The sequence below is a fragment of the Arachis ipaensis genome, chromosome B06 (genome assembly GCF_000816755.2).
Source record: "Arachis ipaensis cultivar K30076 chromosome B06, Araip1.1, whole genome shotgun sequence".
NCBI classification, from domain to species: domain Eukaryota; kingdom Viridiplantae; phylum Streptophyta; class Magnoliopsida; order Fabales; family Fabaceae; genus Arachis; species Arachis ipaensis.
In genome coordinates, this window is record NC_029790.2 from 46382096 (window position 1) to 46387501 (window position 5406).

General features: G+C 41.9%; 1 long non-coding RNA gene across 1 annotated transcript in view; it reads right to left on the reverse strand.

Annotated features, from left to right (window-relative positions):
* Positions 1–5406, reverse strand: part of LOC110263976 — a 15409-nt gene that overhangs the window by 3769 nt on the left and 6234 nt on the right. Inside the window, exon 2 of the long non-coding RNA XR_002349701.1 lies at positions 1026–1030. This is a non-coding gene — a long non-coding RNA (uncharacterized LOC110263976). The remainder of the gene's footprint in view (positions 1–1025; positions 1031–5406) is intronic.

Here is a 5406-nt window from a genome sequence, read left to right on the forward strand (position 1 = left end):
CCCCCCCCCCCCCCCTTTTTTATGCAGAATGCAAATGTAAATGTAGACTATATGCAGAGATTATGAGAAGAGTCGTTAACAAAATAAAAATAGAATAAAGTAAAATAAAACTAAGATTGAAACGAAACGATCATACCATGGTGGGTTGTCTCCCACCTAGCACTTTGCTTTTACATCCTTAAGTTGGACGGTCTTCAAGCTCATTCTGCTTCTGTTGGTGGGTCTTCCAAGAGGAAGACCTCTAGTTCTTTGTGATCCTTCATTTTTTCTCCATGATAGAGCTTTAGGCGATGTCCATTGACCTTGATGAATTTGAAGCTAGAAGGATAACGCAGGTGAAAAACTCCGTATGGCTCTGCCTTTTCTACTCTGTATGGACCTTCCCATCTTGATCTCAGCTTACCTGGCATGAGCCTCAGTCTGGAGTTATAAAGAAGAACTAACTGCCCTGGTCTGAATTCTCTCCTTTTTATATGCTTGTCATGGACAGCCTTCATCTTTTCTTTGTATCGCCTGGAGTTGTCATATGCTTCTAGGCGAAGGTTCTCTAGTTCTGCTAGTTGCAGCTTCCTTTCAGCACCAGCTTCCTCCAAATTCATGTTGCACTCCCTCACAGCCCAGAAATCCTTGTGTTCTACCTCTACTGGAAGGTGGCAAGCCTTTCCGTATACTAAGCAAAAGGGGCTCATCCCAATGGGTGTCTTGTACGCTGTTCTATATGCCTAGAGTGCATCCTGGAGCCTGGCATTCCAGTCCTTCCTATGAGGCTTTACTATCTTTTACTATTCTAGTTGCCTGGCATTCTCCTTGCCCATTGTTTGGGGATGATAAGCTGTTGCTACTTTGTGAATTATCCCATGCTTCTTCAGTAATCATGTTAGTCTCCTGTTACAAAATTGAGTGCCTTGATCACTCACGATTGCTCGTGGTGATCCAAAGTGACAAATAATATGGTTTCTAACAAAGGACACAACAGTGTTAGCATCATCAGTACGGGTAGGAATTGCTTTCACCCATTTAAAAACGTAATCTACAGCTAACAGTATATAAAGGTAACCATTAGAGTTTGGGAATGGACCCATGAAGTCAATGCCCCAAACATAAAAAATTTCACAGAAAAGCATAATCTGTTGAGGCATCTCATCCCTCTTGGATATATTACCAAACCTTTGGCAAGGGGAATAAGATTTACAAAAGGTAGCAGCATCTTTAAAAAGAGTAGGCCACCAGAATCCACAGTCTAAGATTTTTCTAGCTGTTCTTTGAGGGCCAAAATGTCCTCCACTCTCAGATGAGTGACAGGCCTCTAAAATGGACTGGAATTCTGATGGAGGCACACACCGTCTAATTACCTGGTCAGAACCACATCTCCATAAATATGGATCATCCCATACATAATATTTGGACTCGCTTTTCAGCTTGTCTCTTTGATGCTTAGTAAAATTTGGAGGGAAGATGCGGCTAACTAGATAATTAGCTACAGATGCATACCAAGGAACTACTTCAGATACTGCATGTAAGTTATCAAATGGGAAAGTATCATTGATAGGAGTGGAGTCATCCTTAATGTGCTCAAGGCGACTCAAGTGGTCAGCCACTAAATTCTGGTTACCACTCCTATCCTTAATTTCTAAATCAAATTCTTGTAGCAGCAGTATCCAACGTATTAGCCTTGGTTTGGACTCCTTTTTAGCTAATAAATATTTTAGAGATGCATGGTCTGAGTACACTACCACCTTTGTACCAAGTAAATAATAGCAAGAAGCTCTTTTTCAGTAGTAGTGTAATTAGACTGAGCGGCGTCTAAAGTCTTAGACGCATAAGCAATTACAAAAGGATCCTTACCTTCACGCTGAGCCAGCGCCGCTCCCACTGCATGGTTGGAAGCATCACACATAATTTCAAATGGCTGGATCTAGTCTGGTCCTCTCACAATCGGAGCTTGAGTCAGGGCGATCTTCATCTTGTCAAACGCTTGCATGCAATCCTCACTGAACTCGAACTCAATATCTTTCTGCAGCAATCTGGATAAAGGCAATACTACCTTATTGAAGTCCTTAATGAAACTCCTGTAAAAATCTGCATGGCCAAGGAACGAACGGACTTCCCTTACAGAGGAGGGGTAAGGTAAACTAGAAATGACATCTACCTTTGCTGGATCTATAGAAATGCCAGAATTAGACACATGTCCTAGTACAATTTCTTGTTTAACCATAAAGTGACATTTTTCAAAATTTAACACAAGGTTTGAACTAACACAACTGTCTAATACTCTAGATAAACTATCTAAGCAAAGGCTAAATGAATCACCATATATGCTAAAATCATCCATGAAAACTTCCATACAGTTTTCCATAAGATCAGAAAAGATGCTCATCATGCATCTTTGGAAAGTAGCCGGTGCATTACATAAGCCAAAAGGCATCCTTTTATATACATACGTTCCAAAGGGACTTGTAAAAGTAGTCTTCTCCTGATCTTCAGGAGCTATATGAATTTGAAAGTAGCCTATATAACCATCTAAAAAGCAGTAATAGGATTTACCTAACAGGCGATCAAGCATCTGATCAATAAATGGCAAGGGGTAATGATCCTTGCGAGTGACTTGGTTGAGACGCCTATATTCAATGCAAACTCTCTATGAATTCTGCACTCTAGTTGTCAGGAGCTCTCCATGCTCATTCTTTACTGTTGTGACTCCAGACTTCTTGGGCACCACTTGTACTGGGCTGACCCATTCACTATCTGAAATGGGGTAAATGATATCTGCTTCAAGTAGCCTGGTCACTTCTTTCTTGACAACATCTAAGATGGTGGGATTCAATCTTCTTTGAGGCTGACGGACAGGCTTTGCTCCCTCTTCTAAGAATATTCTGTGTTCACAAACTTGGGGGCTGATGCGTACAATATCCACCAAGCTCCATCCAATTGCTCTCTTATGTTTTCTCAGCACACTGAGAAGTTGCTCTTCTTGTTGAGAAGTGAGTTCCCTTGCAATGATAACTGGGAACTTCTGATTATCCTCAAGGTAAGCATACTTGAGGTATGGAGGGAGGGGCTTTAATTCCAATTTCTTCTCATGGCTAGCTTCTGGATCATTCGGGGCTAGTGATAATGGCAAAGTGTCCTCATTGTGTTCAGAGGGTGTCCCCACACTTGGACCTTGCTCTATGTGCTTATCTTCTATTTCTTGTTGGTGAACTTCAGCTATAGTTTCATCAATGATGTCACACTGAAAGATAGAATAATCTTCCGGAGGGTGCTTTATAGCTTCATTTAAACTGAAACTCATTGTTCTGCCATCTATCTCAAAGGAGTAAGTTCCTGAGAATGCATCCAGCTTGAACTTCGAAGTCTTCAGGAATGGTCTTCCAAGCAGGATTGATGATGGTCTTCCTGAGTCATTAGGGGGCATTTCCTGGATATAGAAGTCAATGGAAAATGTGAGCCCCTTAATGCTCATTAATACATCTTCAGCAATTCCAACTACTGTAATAATACTTTTATTTGCTAACACAAAACGAGCTGCCGACCTTTTTAAGGGAGGGAGCCTCAAAGTATCATATATAGACAATGGTATTATACTAACACACGCTCCTAAATCACACATGCAGTTAGAAAATATTACACCTCTAATGGTACAGTTAACCATGCATGGACCTGGATCACTACATTTTTCAGGTATACCTCCCATTAAAGAAGATATAAAACTACCTAAAGGAATACTTTCTAACTCATTAATTTTATCTTTATGAATGCATAAATCCTTCAGAAACTTTGCATATTTAGGTACTTTCTGAATGACATCAAAAAGGGGAACAGTTACCTCAACCTTTTTGAATATTTCTACCATTTTGGGATCAAGTTCCATCTGCTTTCTGGATTTCCTTGCAAGGTGTGGAAATGGGATAGGAATGGTGTATTGTACAACTTCAGCTTCCTTTGGTTTTCCATTCCTTGGTTGAACTTCTTCTTCTTCAACTATGTCTTTTACGTCCTCTTCCTCTTCAGCGTCTTCCACTTCCACCACATCCTCAGCTGGGGCGTGTTCTGATGGGCTTGGCTCCTCATGGTTCCTCTCTTACAGTGTGGTTCCGGACCTCAAAGTGATAGCATTGATGCCACCCTTGGGATTAGGTAGGGGTTGAGAAGGAATTCCAATGGAGTTTGAAGGTTGGTTGGTGGAATTAGGTAATGAATCTATCCGAGAGATGAGAGCTTGTAAAGTGGCATTTAGACTATTTAAAGTAGAGTTCAGCTGCGTCTGCATGTCTTGTTGTCCTTGTGCAAGAGAACGGAGCATCTCGTCATTTGATGAGGAATTAGGATAGTTGATCTGAGGAACTTGTTGTTGGTTATGCTGGGATCCTTGAGATTGTCTTAGGTGAGGTGCTCTGTAAGGTTGGTTCTGATTCTGCTACCTGTTGTTGTTATTTCACCTCTGGTTTCCATTGTTGTCTTTGCCTCCTCTGTTATAGTTGTCTGGTGCACGAAATTGTGATCTCCAGGCTCGAACAAATCCTGGTAATGGCTCCAAAGCTTGGTGCTCTGATCTTAATTCATGATTGTCACAACTTCGATACAACTAACCAGCAAGTGCACTGGGTCGTCCAAGTAATACCTTACGTGAGTAAGGGTCGAATCCCACGGAGATTGTTGGTATGAAGCAAGCTATGGTCACCTTGCAAATCTCAGTCAGGCAGATATAAAGTGATAATGGTGTTTTCGAATATTATATAATAAAATAGGGATAGAGATACTTATGTAATTCATTGGTAGGAATTTCAGATAAGCGAATGGAGATGCTTTTCGTCCCTCTGAACCTCTGCTTTCCTGCTATCTTCATCCAATCAGTCTTACTCCTTTCCATGGCTGGCTTTATGTGATACATCACCACTATCAACGGCTACTTTCGGTCATCTCACGGGAAAATGATCCAATGCCCTGTCACGGCACGGCTAATCGTCTGGAGGCATCACCCTTGTCAATGGCTTCATCTTATCCTCTCAGTGAATAATATGCTCACGCACCCTGTCACGGCACGGCTATTCATCTGTCGGTTCTCGATCGTGCTGGAATAGGATTTTCTATCCTTTTGCGTCTGTCACTAACGCCCTGCAATCGCGAGTTAGGAGCTCGTCACAGTCATTCAATCATTGAATCCTACTCGGAATACCACAGACAGTGCAGAGGCCATTTGTGGGGTTGAACGCCAGTTTCTGTGCCAGTTTGGGCGTTCAACTCTGGTTTTGGATCCTTTTCTGGCACTGGACGCCAGGTTTGGTCAGAGAGCTCGCGTTGAACGCCAGTTTACGTCGTCTATTCTTGGCCAAAGTATGGACTATTATACATTGCTGGAAAGCCCGGGATGTCTACTTTCCAACGCAATTGGAAGCGCGCCATTTC